This window comes from Ovis aries, chromosome 25 (genome assembly GCF_016772045.2).
Source record: "Ovis aries strain OAR_USU_Benz2616 breed Rambouillet chromosome 25, ARS-UI_Ramb_v3.0, whole genome shotgun sequence".
Taxonomy (NCBI): domain Eukaryota; kingdom Metazoa; phylum Chordata; class Mammalia; order Artiodactyla; family Bovidae; genus Ovis; species Ovis aries.
In genome coordinates this window covers 12,867,205-12,883,191 of record NC_056078.1, presented here as the reverse complement: position 1 = coordinate 12,883,191, position 15,987 = coordinate 12,867,205, and the positions used below count along the sequence as shown (strand labels likewise).

General features: G+C 38.0%; 1 protein-coding gene across 12 annotated transcripts in view; it reads right to left on the bottom strand.

Annotated features, from left to right (window-relative positions):
- Positions 1-15,987, bottom strand: part of CSGALNACT2 (chondroitin sulfate N-acetylgalactosaminyltransferase 2) — a 50,912-nt gene that overhangs the window by 31,133 nt on the left and 3,792 nt on the right. For 2 of the 12 annotated variants that reach the window (XM_060406406.1, XM_060406411.1), the window contains exon 2: positions 361-574. The exons of the other annotated variants lie outside the window; for them this stretch is intronic. The gene's annotated coding sequence lies outside the window, so the exon portion shown is untranslated. The remainder of the gene's footprint in view (positions 1-360; positions 575-15,987) is intronic. 12 annotated transcript variants of the gene reach the window in all.

The window sequence follows — 15,987 nt, the reverse complement described above, 5'->3', positions numbered from 1 at the left end:
TGTATCCTTAAAAATTTAACTCACAAGTAAATTTTATTATGATGGCATCTATTTTACTGATTTTAAATCTTATTTTAAGTGATATAGAAAAATAAGGGAAAAAATCAGTATTAAGAAAACTAAGTAAAAAATAAGGATGCAAAGCTAACCCGGGTTCGATCCCTGGGTCGGGAAGATTCCTTGGAGAAGGAAATGGCAATCCACTCCAGTATTCTTGCCTGGAGAATCCCATGGACAGAGAAGTCTAGTAGGTTACAGTCCATGGGGTCGCAAAGAGTTGGACACGACTGAGTGACTTCACCTTCACCTTCACATTCAAACTCGATAATATTTTGAACGAAAAAATCTAAGTACTTCAACCTTTCATTAATATGATGCCTCATAATTTCTTTCTTCATATAGACAGTGTATTTGAAATTGAGATGTCATCCATTAATGGCTTCCTAGTGGCCTGCCGATGCAGGAGACGCCAAGAGACACAGGTTTGATCACTGGGGTTGGGAAGATCCCCTGGAGTAGGAAATGGCAACGCATTCCAATATTCTTGTTTGGAAAATTCGATGGACAGAGGAGCCTGGGGGGGGAGGGGGGAGTACAATCCACGGGGTTACAAAGAGTTGAATCCAAGTGAATGCACCCACATGCACCTAAGGTTTACTTTGCAATGAAACAGAACAGGAAACATTGGCATACATTATGTACAGGAGCAAACTTTGTATTGTAAATCCATACACACATATGCATGAGCTAGCCACACAAAATGTTTATAAGTGAGTTGTGATCCAAAAATCTTGAAAAAATACTGATTTATATTTTTATACATTTCTCATGCCATCCTTTCAGAACAGTGCTGTTTTAATCTCCATTTTGTCTAGGAAAAACAGGTCCAGAAATGAAAAGATTTAATTTAAATATGGTAACATAACTATCAAGTGATCGCCTTTAAGCCAAGGTCATCTTTCTCTTTCCTTTAAGCAAAATATAGGTCTGAGAGATCTTACATGCCTATCTTCAGTTAAGTATCTTATGCTGAATATTATCCACTGAAATGAAAGAGAAGTTGTTGTAATTACTTTAGAATATAAATGTTAGTTGCAGAGCTCCGTAGTTGTTAACCATAAAAGCAGCATTCTACTTTAAGCATTCCAAATAAGTCTTATTTACCTAGTTCCTAAAAGAAATTCTTTAACAACATCCTAAAATACTGGATTATGACAGCTCTAAATATGTTAAGAACAGTATTAGAGAACACACCCATTTTCATGCTGTTACAGCCTGACTGCCATCACTGCAGTAGTGTGTTTGTATGATAAACAAGATTCATTCATAACCCAAAGGTAATTCTAAGCAACGTTCCAAGCACCAACAGCAGACAGTTAAGTATTCTGAAGGTGAGATATTGTGGAAATGGGAAATGGAACTGTCACAGATGTAAAACAAAATCAAAGAGCTCTGGAGTAGAAAGAAGTCCTTATTGTCGTTATTCAGTCACTAAGCCTGCCAGGCTCCCGTATCCATGGGGTTTTCCAGGCAGAATGCTGGACTTGGTTGCCATTTCCTACTCCAGGGATCTTCCCCACCTAAGAATCGAACCCACATCTCCTGAGTTTTCTGTGTTGGCAGGCGCACTCTTTACCACTGAGCCACCAGGAAAGCCCCAGAAAGAAAGTTTAGGAGCCATCAATTCTTACTCTTTAAAACAGACTAAAGAGATTTCCTCTTATAGCCAAGATGAAGTAATGTGGATCAAATTTAACTCTCACACTTGAAACAACTAAACACAAACAAAATCAATTAAAAAATAAACCCAATATACGAAACAATGATTTTCAAAATACTGAACATTAGGTAATAAAGTACAATGATCTCTGGAAGAACAAGAAACAAGTGCCTGCACAGCTAACTGCCTTAGTTTCTACACCATAGCACAGGAAGTCCTCTCCTAAGCAGAGTCCAGCTAACTCCCTGAGTTGATGAGGGGAAGCTGACAGTCTGAGAAGACCAAGGCAACTAGGTTCAAAGGATACAGTACCAGAGGAGAGAGCTGCACAGGGAGGGAAGGCCAGAGACCTTCAGAGGACACCCTGTGGGCGTGCAGCAGAGCACTGAGGAGGGCAGGCATGCAAAGAAACTAACTGAAGCTAAGGAAGGAAGAACACAAAAATGAGGAGACACAGAGCTCAGCACTCAAACAGGACCACACAGTGCACCTTCCCACCAGACAGGCTGGAAAACTTCAAATTCATGGCCACTGACTGGGTAGAGGACTCAAAACGGTCTTGCCTCAGTAGTGGGAAATAATTAGCTCCAGACTAAACATGGACCTGATCCTGCCAACAAATCTTAAAAGCAAGACCTGAAAGGATCAAATTGTTTCCATGTAATTGCACAAGCCTCACAAATATTTATGGAAATATAAAAATATCTAGCATTCAGTAAAATAAAATTCAATTTTTTGACATCCAAACAAAAATGATCAGACATACACAGAAAAATGCAATCCATAATTTTAGAAATGATTGAAATTGACCTAGAAAGACACAGACACTGGAATTCACAGAAATACATTTAAAAAGCTATTACAACTGTATTTAAAAGACACTCATGTTCAAAAAACATAGGGAGAGACAAATGACATTAAAAAAAAAAAAAAAAAGACCCAAATTGAACTAAGGAGATGAAAACATCAACGTAAGAGATTTAAAATACACTGAACGGGATTAACAGTAGGCTAAATATTTCACAACAAACTATTAATGAATTGAAGACATAACAAATTGTTCAAAACATAGAAGGAAAAAAGAATGAAAAACATGAATAAAGCACCTGGTAAACATCTATTTCTGCTTTACTGACTATCCCAAAGCCTTTGACTGTGTGGATCACAATAAACTGTGGAAAATTCGGAAAGAGATGGGAATACCAGACCACCTGACCTGCCTCCTGAGAAACCTGTATGCAGGTCAGGAAGCAACTAGAACTGGACATGGAACAACAGACTGGTTCCAAATAGGAAAAGGAGTACGTCAAGGCTGTATATTGTCACCCTGCTTATTTAACTTATATGAGAGTACATCATGAGAAACGCTGGGCTGGAGGAAGCACAAGCTGGAATCAAGATTGCCACAGAAATATCAATAACCTCAGATATGCAGATGACACCACCCTTATGGCAGAAAGTGAAGAAGAACTAAAGAGCCTTTTGATGAAAGTGAAAGAGGAGAGTGAAAAAGTTGGCTTAAAACTCAACATTCAGAAAACGAAGATCATGGCATCTGGTCCCATCACTTCATGGGAAATAGATGGGGAAACAGTGGAAACAGTGTCAGAGTTTATTTTTTGGGGCTCCAAAATCACTGCAGATGGTGACTGCAGCCATGAAATTAAAAGACACTTACTCCTTGGAAGGAAAGTTATAACCAATCTAGACAGTATATTAAGAAGCAGAGACATTACTTTGCCAACAATGGTCCATCTAGTCAAGGTTATGGTTTTTCCAGTGGTCATGTAAGGATGTGAGAGTTGGGCTATAAAGAAAGCTGAGCACTGAAGAATTGATGCTTTTCAACTGTGGTGTTGGAGAAGACTCTTGAGAGTCCCTTGGACTGCAAGGAGATCCAACCAGTCCATCCTAAAGGAAATCAGTCCTGAATATTCATTGGAAAGACTGATGCTGAAGCTGAAACTCCAATACTTTGGCCACCTGTTGTGAAGAGCTGACTTATGTGAAAAGACCCTGATGCTGGGAAAGATTGAGGGCAGGAGGAGAAGGGGACAACAGAGGATGAGGTGGTTGGATGGCACCACCAACTTGATGGCCATGGGTTTGGGTAGACTCCAGGAGTTGGTGGTGGACAGGGAGGCCTGGTGTGCCGCGGTTCATGGGGTCACAGAGAGTCAGAGATGACTGAGCAACTGAACTTAACTGAAGCTTCAAGGAGCCAGTGTGACCACTTCAAGCAGCCTAATATATATATAATTAGAGAGCTGAATCGTAAAGAAGGCTGAGTGTTGAAGAATTGATGCTTTTAACTATGGTGTGGAGAAGACTCTTTAAGAGTCCCTTGGCCAGCAAGAAGATCAAACCAGTCAATCCTAAAGGAAATCAACCCTGAATATTCACTGGAAGGACTGATGCTGAAGCTGAAGCTCCAACAATCCGGCCACCTGATGTGAAGAGCAAAAGAGCCTGGTCCTGGGAAAGACTGAGGGCAAGAGGAGAAGGGGGCAACAGAGAGTGAGATGGTTGGATGGCATCACTGACTCAATGGACATGAGTTTGAGAAAACTCTGGGAGAGAGTGAGAGAGGGAAGCCTACTGCGCTGCAGTTCACGGAGTTGCAGAGTCGGACACGACTTAGTGACTCAACAACAGAGTCTCCAAAGAAGGGGGAGGGGGCTAGGGGAAATATTTAAAGCAATAAGGCTGGAAATTTTCCAAATTTGATGAAAACTATCAACATATAGATGCAAGAAGCTCAATGAATACCAAATACAAAAGCCACAAAGAAAACTAAAGTAAGGCTCATGATAATTGAACTGCTTAAATCCTACTGATAAACAGAAAACCCTAAAATGAACCCTAGGAGAAAGACACATCATACACATACAAGAAACAAAGACAATGGAGCAATGTCTTTATGAAACTGAAAGGAAAAATTAAAAAGTGTCTTTCAAGAATAAAGGCAAGAAACTTTTAGACATTAGAAAGTTAAAAATAATTCATCATCATCAGACCTGCTCTAAAGTCCTTTAAGCAGAAAGAAAATGTTAGCAGTTGAATATATGGATCAACACAAAGCAATGAAGAAACACGAAGTGTTAACTTCATGGATAATTACAAGATTTCTTCCTTTCTTCCTTTTTTTTTTTTCTTTTGGTTGCATCACACACCCTGTGGGATTATTAGTTCCATGACCAGGACTGAACCTGCACCACAGCAGTGAGAGCACAGCATCCTAACCACTGAACTGCCAGGGAACGCCTCAAGATTTCTTTTATTATTTAAATTGCTTTAAAATATAACTGAATGAAATGGGTAAATTCCTAGACATACTACTGTAACTGACTCAGGAGAAACAGCAAATATAAATAGATCTATAATAAGACTGAATTAGCAATGAAAAAACCACTCACCAAAAAAATTCAGAACCAGATAGTTTCACCAGTGAATTCAAGCATTAATAAGAATTAATATCAATTCTTCACAAAATCCTTCAAAACACAGAATACTTCTTAACTCACTCCATAAGGCCAGTATTACTCTTGATATCAAAACCAGACAAAGATATCAATGGAAAATAACATTCCTTATAAATACAGACACAAAAATCCTCAACAAAAATAAGCACACTAAATCTGTCAACACAAGCCATGACCAACTGAAATTTATCCCAAAAATGCAAGCTGGATTTACCATCGGAAACTCAATTAATGCAATACACCACATCAACAGAATAAAGGACAAACCCCATAAGATTGTATCAATAGATAGAAAAACATTTCACAAAATCCAGCACCATTTCCTGATAAAATCACTCAACAAACTAGGAAAGTTATTGTATTTCTTCTAAACATATTTTTTACCCCAGTGTTCAGGATGGAAAGAAAATTATCTAGTGAAGTTTTTACAGAGTATAACTACTCATAACATATATCACTGCTTACTTTTAAGTCTACTGCTAAAAGCACACGTACAATGTTTGTGTTACAATTTGGTATAATCGATAAAACACGTAGGCTATAAAATGTTTTCCTATTAGCATGCCAAACAAACAAACAAACCAGCACTCACACCAAACATATATTAAACCCACACAGGCCACACAGGGATGCTCCTGACTACAAATAGCTCTCCAAGATTATAGTAGATAATTGTTTCTCCTAAACTCATAGAGTAACAGAAATATAAGCAAAATGAAGAAGCAGAGAAACCAATAGTCCAAGAGAATTCCCCTGATGGAACAAGTAATAAGACAGATCTCTATGGTCTGACACCAAGTTCAAAAGGAGGTAATGAAGATACTGAAGTAAAGAATTAAGAAAGCGTAGCGATAGAAATGCAGATTACTGTAAAAAGGAACTAGAAACTATATGGAGGAGTCAAGAAAAATTAGAAAATTGATTTGCCAAGATAAAACCTGAGCTAAAGGCAATGAATAGCAGAATGAATAATGCAGAAAAAATAAGTGATTTGGAAGACAGAATAATGGAAATTAATCAAAACAGCAGGCAGAAAGTAAAAAAAAAAAAAAAATGAAAGCAATATAAGATATCTATGGAATAATACAGGCTTCCCTGATAGCTCAGTTGGTAAAGAATCCACCTGAAATGCAGGAGACCCTGGTTCAATTCCTGGGTCATGAAGATCCACTGAAGAAGGGATAGGATACCCACTCCAGTATTCTTGGGCTTCCCTTGTGGCTCAGCTGGTAAAGAATCAGCCTGGAATGTGGGAGACATGGGTTCGATCCCTGGGTTGGGAAGATCCCCTGGAGAAGGGAAAGACTACTCATGCCAGTATTCTGGCCTGGCGAATTCCATGGACTGTATAGTCCATGGGGTCACAAAAGAGTCGGATATAACTGAGCAACTTTCACTTTTATGGAATAATATAAAGCATGGGATGCAGGAAAAGCAGTTCTCAGAGAGAAGTTCATAGTGATACAGACCTTCCTCAAAAACAAAAACAAAAAAAGGCAAGAAAAATCTCAAGTAAAATTAAACAACCTAACTTACCACCTCATCAGTCCTGAATATTCTTTGGAAGGACTGAAGCTGAAACTCCAATACTTTGGCCACCCAATGTGAAGAACTGACTCATCAGAAAAGACCCTGATGCTGGGAAAGATTGAAGGCAGGAGGAAAAGGGGACGACAGAGGATGAGATGGCTGGATGGCATCACCAACTCAATGGACATGAGTTTGAGTAAACTCCGGGAGTTGGTGATGGGCAGGGAGGCCTGGTGTGCTGCAGTCCATGGGGTCGCAAAGAGTTGGACACGACTGAGCGACTGGACTGACTGAAAAGATTTAGAAAAAGAAGGACAAACAAAAACTAAAGTCAGCAGAAGGAAGGAAATAATAACCATCAGGCAGGAAACAAACAAAATAGAGATTTTTTTAAAAAGGAAAAAAATCACTAAAACCAAGAGTTGGTTTGAAACAAAACTGACAAACCTTTGGCCAGGCTTACCAAGAAGAAGAGAGAGAATCCAAATAAAAAATGAAAAAGGAGAAACCTCAACCAATACCATAGAAATATATGAAAAAAATATATAAGAGAATACTATGAAATATTATATGCCAACAATGAGAGCCTACAAGAAATGGACAACTTTCTAGAAGCAGCCCATCAAAACTGAGACAGAAGAGCTAATTTGAACAAACCAATTACTAAAAGTGAAATACAATCTTTAAAAATCAAAACAAACAAAAAACTGCCTATAAACAAAAGCCCAGGACCAGATGGCATCACAGGCAAGAAGAAAGAGCTAATTTGAACAGACCAATCACTAAAAGTGAAATATAATCTTTAAAAATCAAAAATCAAAACAAACAAAAAACTCCCTACAAACAAAAGTCCAGGACCAGATGGCATCACAGCCAAATTCTACCAAATATACAAAGAATTTATACTGATCCTTCTCAAAAGCTTCCAAAAGACTGAAGAGGAGGGAATATCCTGAAGACATTTTATGAAGCCACCATCAACCCTGATACCAAACCAAACAAAGATAACCACCAAAAAAGAAAATCACAGGTCTATATCTTTGATGACTATAGATGCAAAAATTCTCAACAAAACATTAGCAAACCAATCCAACAATATATAAAAAGATCATACACCATGACCACGTGGGATTCAATCCAAGTTCACAAGGATGATTCAATATATGTAAATCAATGTAATATACCACATTAAAAAAGAAAAGTAAAAAACCACATGATCTTCTTAACAGATGCAGAAAACGCATCTGACTAAATTCAACATTCATCCATGATAAAAACTCTTACCAGAGGGTACAAAGGGAATATATCTCTAAATAATAAAAGCCATTTATGACAAATCCACTGCCAAAATAATACTCAGTGGTTAAAAGCTGAAAACTTGTCTGCTAAAATCTGGAACAAGACAAGGATGCCCACGCTAACCACTTCTATTCAATACAGTGGTAAAAGTCCCAGCCACAGCAATCAAGACAAAAATAAGAAATAAAAGGTATCCAAATTGGAGGGGGAAGAGGTAAAACTGTCACTATATGCAGATGACATGACATTATATAGAGAAAATCCTAATGACTCCACACAAAAACTACTCGGCCTAGTAAATGAATTCAGCACACTGGCAGGATACAAGATTAACATTCAAAAGTTGGTTGCATTTATTTACAAACAATAAAACATCAGAAAGAGAATGTAAAGAGAACGTAACATCTTTTAAAATCACACCAAAACAACCACCAAAAAAACCCAAACCTAGGAATAAACCTGACCAAGGAAGTGAAAGACTTATATGATGAGAACTATAAAATATTAATAAAGGAAAATTAAAGCATGATTCAAAGAAATGGAAAGAAATCCCACACTCCAAAAATTTGCACGGAATCATAAAAGACACAGAACTGACGAAGCAATTCTGAGGGGGGAAAAACAAAGCAAGAGGCATCACTCTCTCTGACTTCAGACAACACAAAAGCTGAAGAAAAGTGTGGTATTGGTACAAAAACAGGACACTTGGATCAATGGAAAATAACAGAGTCCAGAAATAAACCCACATACCTAAAGTCAATTAATCTTCAACAAACATAAAATGGGCAAAGGATAACCTCTTCAGCAAGTGATGCACGGAAAGGTGAACAGCTGCATGCAAATCGTTAGGACATACCCTCACAGCATGCACAAAAACAAGCTCAAAATGGCTCAAAGAGTTAGAAATAAGACACAACACCATAAAACTCCTAGAACAGAGCATGGGCAAAACATTCTCTGACATAAATTACACCAATGTTTTCTTAGGTCAGTTTCCCAAGGCAATAGAAAGAAAAACAAAAATAAACAAATGGGACCTAATCAAACTTAAAAGCTTTTGCACAGTAAAGGCAAAGGTGAAGTTGCTCAGTCGTGTCCAACTCTTTGCGACCCCATGGACTGTAACCTACTAGGTCTCTCCCTCCATGGGATTCTCCAGGCAAGAATACTGGAGTGGATTGCCATTTCCAAGGAAACCATTAAAAAAAAAATGAAAAGACAAACTACAGAGTGAGAAAAAATATGTGCAAATGATGTCACCGACAAGGGCTTGACCTCCAAAGTATACAAGGAGGCCATACAATTCAACAACAAAAAAAGCCAATTAAAAAACGGGCAGAAGACCTTAATAGAGATTTCTCAAAAGAAAATATACAGATGGCCAGTAGGCACATGAAAATACGCTGAATATCACTAATTATTAGAGAAATGCAAATCAAAGCTACGAGGTACCACCTCACACCAGTCAGAATAACCAAAATTAAGAAGTGTACAAACAGCAAATGCTGGAGAGGGCGTGGAGACAAGGGAACCCTTCTATAGTGTTGATGGGTATGTAAGTTGGCACAGCCACTATGGAAAACAGTGTGAACTAACAGAATTACCACATGATCCAGAAATCCCACTCCTGAGCATATACTCGATAAAACTACAATACCAAAAGACCCTACATTCATAGCAGTGCTGTTCACAATAGTCAATATATGGAAACAACCTAAATGTCCACCAACAGATAAATGTATAAAGAATATGTGGTACATATATACAGTGGAATACTACTCAGCCATAAAACAGAATGAAAGTCATCTGCAGCAACATGGGTGCAACTAGAGATCATCATGCTAAGTGAAGTAAGTCAGAAACAGACACCACCACATCACTCATATGTGGAATCTAAAATACGGCACAAATGAACCTATCAACAAAAAAGAAACAAGACTCACAGACATAGAAGACAGACTTATGGTTGCCATGGGGTTGGGGGAGGGAGAGGGAAAGCCTGAGTTTTGGGTTAGTAGATGCACACTATTACATTTAGAATAGATAAACAACAAGGTCCTACTGGATGGCAAAGAAACCATATCCAATCTCCTGGAATAAACTATAATGGAAAGGAATATTAAAAAAGAATGTCTATGCATGTATAACCGAATCATTTTGCCATACGGCAGAAATTAGCACAGCACTGTAAATCAACCATACCTTAATTTAAAAAAAATTACAAGTCCTGTACTCTGAAAACTACAAAACACTGTTAAAGGAAACTAAAGATTTAAATAAATGGAAAGACAGCAACGCTCACTGACTGGAAGACTTAGTATTATTAAGATGGCAATACTCTGCAAATTGGTTTACAGATTCAACACAATCTCCTTCAGATTCCCAGCTTTACAGAAATTGACAAGCTTATCCTAAAACTCACATGGAAATTCAAGGAACCTGGATTAGCCAAAACAGTACTAAGAAAGAAGGACAAAATCGTAGAATTCAACTTTTCCATTTCCAGACTTACTTCAAAGCTACAGTAATCAAGAAAGCATGGAACTAGCATAAGACTAGACATACGGATCAATGGGGCAGAACTGAGGGTCCAGAAATAAACGTTCACATTAAGTCAACTGATTTTCAACAAAAGTGGCAAGGTAACTCAATGGAAAAAGAACAGTCTTTTTAATAAAAGGTGCTAGAATACCTTGATACTCACAAACAAAAGAACAAAACTGAATCGCTACCTCACCCTGTAGTCAAAAATTAACCCAAAATGGATCAAAGATCTAAGTGTTTTGGAGTTAAAACTATAAATTATACACTTACAATCAAAACATAAGTGTAAATCTTTGGGACCTTAGATTGGGCAATGGTTTCTTAAATATGACATCAAAATACCAAAGATCAAATAAAGTAGATTTCATTAAAATTAAAAACTTTTGTGCTGCAAAGGGTATCATCAAGAAAGTGAAAAGGATGGGAGAAAATATTTGTAAATAATATATCTGATAGAGGTCTGCATCTAGAATATATAAAGAACTCTTACTACTCAACATTAAAAAGATAAATAACAGGGAATCGCCTGGCAGTCCAGTGGTTAAGACTCTGTGCTTCCAGTGCAGAGGGCATGGGCTCTATTTCTGGTCAGGAAACTAATTAAGATTCTGCATGCTGCCCGATGCAGCCAAAAAAAAAAAAAAAAAAGATATGTAACCGAAAAGGTGTGAGTAGACATTTCTTTAAAGATTAAGTCTACAAGCAATATAAAAAGATGCTCAACATCATAATCCAATAGGAAAATGAAAACCACAATGAGACACTGCTTCATATGCACTAGTGTATGGTTCAAGGTGAGTCACAGGGAGAAGGGGCATGACAGGGGAAGGGAATTGAGAGGTATCAACTACTAGGTATAAATAAGATACAAGGATGTATCTATAGCACAGGGAACACAGCTGATATTTTATAATAACTTTAAATGCAGAATAACCTATAAAAATAGTGAATCACTATGTCGTACACCTGAAAACTCAAATGATATTTTAAGTTAACTATACCTCAACTTAAAAAAAAAATCACAAAATGAATCATAGTTCTATATGCAAACTATAAAACTAGAAGCAAAGGGGAAAATCTTTGTGCCCTTGAATTAGGCAAAGGTATCTTTGATATGTAACTAACAGCATAATTAATAAATTGAACTTCATCAAAATTTGTGCTCTTTGAAGAACACCATTAAGAGAATGGAAAAACAAGTCACAGACCAGGAAAAAATATGGGTGAAGCAAATATATGATAAAAGACTCATATTCAAAATATATTTTTAAAAGTATCAAAATGCAATAATAACAAAACAAACACCAAAAAAAAAAAAATCGGCAAAAGATGTGAAGAAACACTTCAAATAAGAACATGAAAAAAATACTCAACACTGTTAGCCATTAGGGAAACACAAATTCAAAGCATGAGACACCACAACGGTTCATCTTAGATGGGCTGAAATTTAAAAGCCTGATGCTAGTGACAAGTGGAGGAGTTAGAACTTCCATACACTGCTGGTGATCATGCAAGATGGTTTCAGTTTCTTAACAAGCTGAATATAAGCCTATCATTTGATCGAGCCATTCCATTCCTAGATAGTTAACCAAGAGAAATTAAAGTATATGTCCATACAAAGACTTGTACACAAATGTTCAAAGCAGCTGTACCTGAAACAGCCAAAAACTAGAAACAACTCAAATGCCCATTAACAAGGGAATGGATAAGCAAACTAGTACAGCCATACAGTGGAACACCGCTAGCGATAAAAAGGAATAAACTACTGATACAGACGTCAGTGGCTTTCCCCAATGGCTCAGTGAGTAAAGAATCCACCTGTAACAGGAGAGACAGATCGATCCCTGGTCAGGAAGGTCTGCTGGAGGAGGAAGTGGCAACCCACTCCAGTATTCTTGCCTGAAAAATCGCATGGACAGAGGAGCCCGACAAGCTACAGTTCAAAGGGTCACAAAGAGATGGGAGTGACTGAGCTTTAATATGGATGAATCTCAATAATAGAAGTCCAACAATAAAATGAGTACAATGAAAGACTATGATTCCATTTATATAAACTCAAGACAATGTAAGGTAATTTATAGTGACAGAAAGCACAGGAGTCAGTGGTTGCCTGGAATGGGGTAAGAGTAGGGGAAGGCGATACCAGGAAGAAATTATTAAAGGGCACAAAGAAACTTTTGGTAGTGATGGATGTGTCTATCATTTTGAGGGTGGTGATGATTTCAGGTAGACATGTTCAAATTATCAAATGTTATACTTTAAAAATGTGTAGGGTATTATAAGTCAATACCCTATAAATACCTCAATGAAGCTATTTGAAAAATAAAACCAAATCCAATGTAGTTCGAGTAGTAGTGCTAAAGAGGCATTTGCAAGTAAACTCCATTTTGGTCATTTGGACAAGTACAAAGATTTATTAACAACAAATTTGTATTTAAAAAAACAAAACTAAGAACACCCCAGGCTCCATCCCTACAAAAGTAGAACCTGGATTACTCTGAAAGTCTCATTCATCTTTCTATTTGCCTTGTGACTTTGAGACAAGAAGAGAGTATTAAAGATAGTTCATTCTACAGTACTGATCCCTATATAATATGACCTTTCCAGTTCCTACTCAAACATCTGATTCTATAATTTTATGGAACTACTAATAAATTTTTCAAACATCACTTCCAGAATGCTTACCCTGCAGGACGCCAAACTAACTTCTGCAATAAGAGTAGCCTACTGTCTTCTGCAAAATATAAGCAATTCATTTGAATTTGAATATTTATTTTCAAAGTTCTAGTCTATATAATCTTCCTAAATTTTCTGTGCAGAATAATTAAGTTTTCAAAAACTTAATACACAATTTTGAGTTCATTTAAACAAAGTCACAAAAATTATTAGGAAAACAAAGCCTGTCAGTAGACTAAGCATGAAGTACAAACATATGTGAGGGAGGGAATTACAACTTTTTATTTCTTGAGAAACTGATGAGTATTCCAATGATACATGGATTCTTTAACATGTTACTGAATAAATGTTTTGTAGATATTTAGAAATACTGATTACCAAAAGGCAGTGTGCATTCAACAAATATTTTGAGTACCTACTGTGTGTCCAGGCACTGCAATGAATGACCCGCACCCCCCCCCCCCCCCCCCCAGCAAATTCATACGTTAAAATCCTAAACCCTAATATGGCAGTATTAGGAGTCAGGGCCTTTGGCAGCTAATCAGTTCGTGAAGGTGGAGCCCTCTTTTTTTTTTTTTTGGTGGAGCCCTCTTGAATGGGACTTAGGCCCTTATGAGAGAACAAAAGTGAAGTCACTCAGTCGTATCCAACTCTTGGGACACCATGGACTGTAGCCTGCCACGCTCCTCTGTCCATGGGATTTTCCAGGCAAGAATACTGGAGTGGGGTGCCATTTCCTTCTCCAGAGGATCTTCCCTACCACCCAGGGATTGAACCCAGGTCTCCTGCACTGCAAGCAGACTCCTTACCATCTGAGCCAGCCAGGGAAGCCCTATGAGGGAACAAAGCAGCCCTCTTTCTGCTTTGTGAAGATACAGTAAGATACAGCCTGGAAGAGGGTCCTCAACACAATCCAATCATGCTGGCATCCCGATCTCAGACTTGAGAAATACACTTGTTATAAGTCACTCAGTCTATGGTCACTTGCTCTTTGTGACCCCACAGACTGCAGCCCACCAGGCTCCTCTGTCCATGGGATTTTCCCGGCAAGCGTAATGGAATGGGCTGCCATTTCCTAGTCCAGGGGATCATCCAGACCCAAGGATCTAATCTGCATCTCCTTCACTGCAGGCAGATTCTCTGCCTCTGAGCCACAGGGGGAGCCCTCAGTCTACAAGTACTTTATTATAATTGGCCAAACTGATTAAGAGAGGCATAGTGCCGGGTGTCAAGAACAAGTAAGGTCAGATAAATTAATTCTGACCAGTGTTTCTGGGGAAAACTAAACTTATGGATTTTATAAGTTTACCAAAACTAAACTTATGGTACACAGATGTCAGCAAGATAAATGCAGTAACATCAATATCATTATAGATAAAGCAGAAAATTCTGCCAAAGGCAGCCTGCAACACAATAAAAGAGTCAAATCATAGCTACTTAATAGCTATGTAATCTTGAGCATAACACTTAACCTTTCTGGGCTTGGTCTGGAAGAAGAAATGGTTTGTCTGGATGATGAAAGATAAACTAAAAATATACACATACACATACAGACAAGGATAAACTAAAAATACATATATGGACACACATGCACACACATTCTTATTTTTTGGAGGACAAATCTGATTTAAATGCACATGCCCTTTAATTCAACAATTTGCAATTCCATGTTTAAGATTCTAAACTATAGAAATATTCATACTAATATATAAAGTCAATGCATAAAGTGTTTGCTAGTGTTATGAGTGTGAGTGTTAGTCGCTCAGTGGTGTCCGCTCTTTGTGATCCCATGGACTGTAGCCCACCAGGCTTCTCTGTCCATAGAATTCTTCAGACAAGAATACTGGAGTGGGTAGTCATTCCCTTCTCCAGGCAATCTTCCCAATTCAGGGATCAAACCCAGGTCTCCTACACTGCAGGCAGATTCTTTACCATCTGAACTCCAGGGATATAACGCTAAATAAAACCAATTTAAAGTCCTTCAATAGGGGAAAGGTTTAGTAAGCTGCAGAATGTCTACCAGAAAATAACAGAATGTCTATCTAAAAGGGATGAAGCAGATCCAGATGCGGCTGATGTAGATAATATCTATATAATGGTGTTGCTGCTAAGTCGCTTCAGTCGTGTCTGACTGTGTGTGACCCCACAGATGGCAGCCCACCAGGCTCCCCCATCCCTGGCATTCTCTAGGCAAGAATACTGGAGTGGGTTGCCATTTCCTTCCCCAATGCTGAAAGTGAAAAGTCAAAGTGAAGTCGCTCAGTCGTGTCAGACTCTTAGCGACCCCATGGACTGCAGCCCACCAGGCTTCTCCATCCATGGGATTTTCCAGGCAAGAGTACTAGAGTGGGGTGCCACTGCCTTCTCCAATAAACTACAAATACTTCTTTCAGGTTTTGTCTGTATAACAGTCTTAGGAGCCAGATGGTCTGAGTTCACACATCTGCTCTATCACTTTCTAACTCATCAATACAAATTCTTGAATCTCTATAAACTTCAGTTTTCTCATCTGTTAGGTGGGGACAGTTATAGAATCTACCTTAGAGTGTTATTGTACAAATTAAGCAAAACGTGACAATCATTAAGTGTTCAATAAGTGTTAGGTATTATTTCCCATTACACAGTTTTGCTTTGTTGTTGCTGTTAATGGTTAAACCTATCAATCTTTTCCTGCAGGACTTCTCAATTTTGGCTTCCCTACCAGAAATAATTCTAGTATAATATTTATTTCCTCAA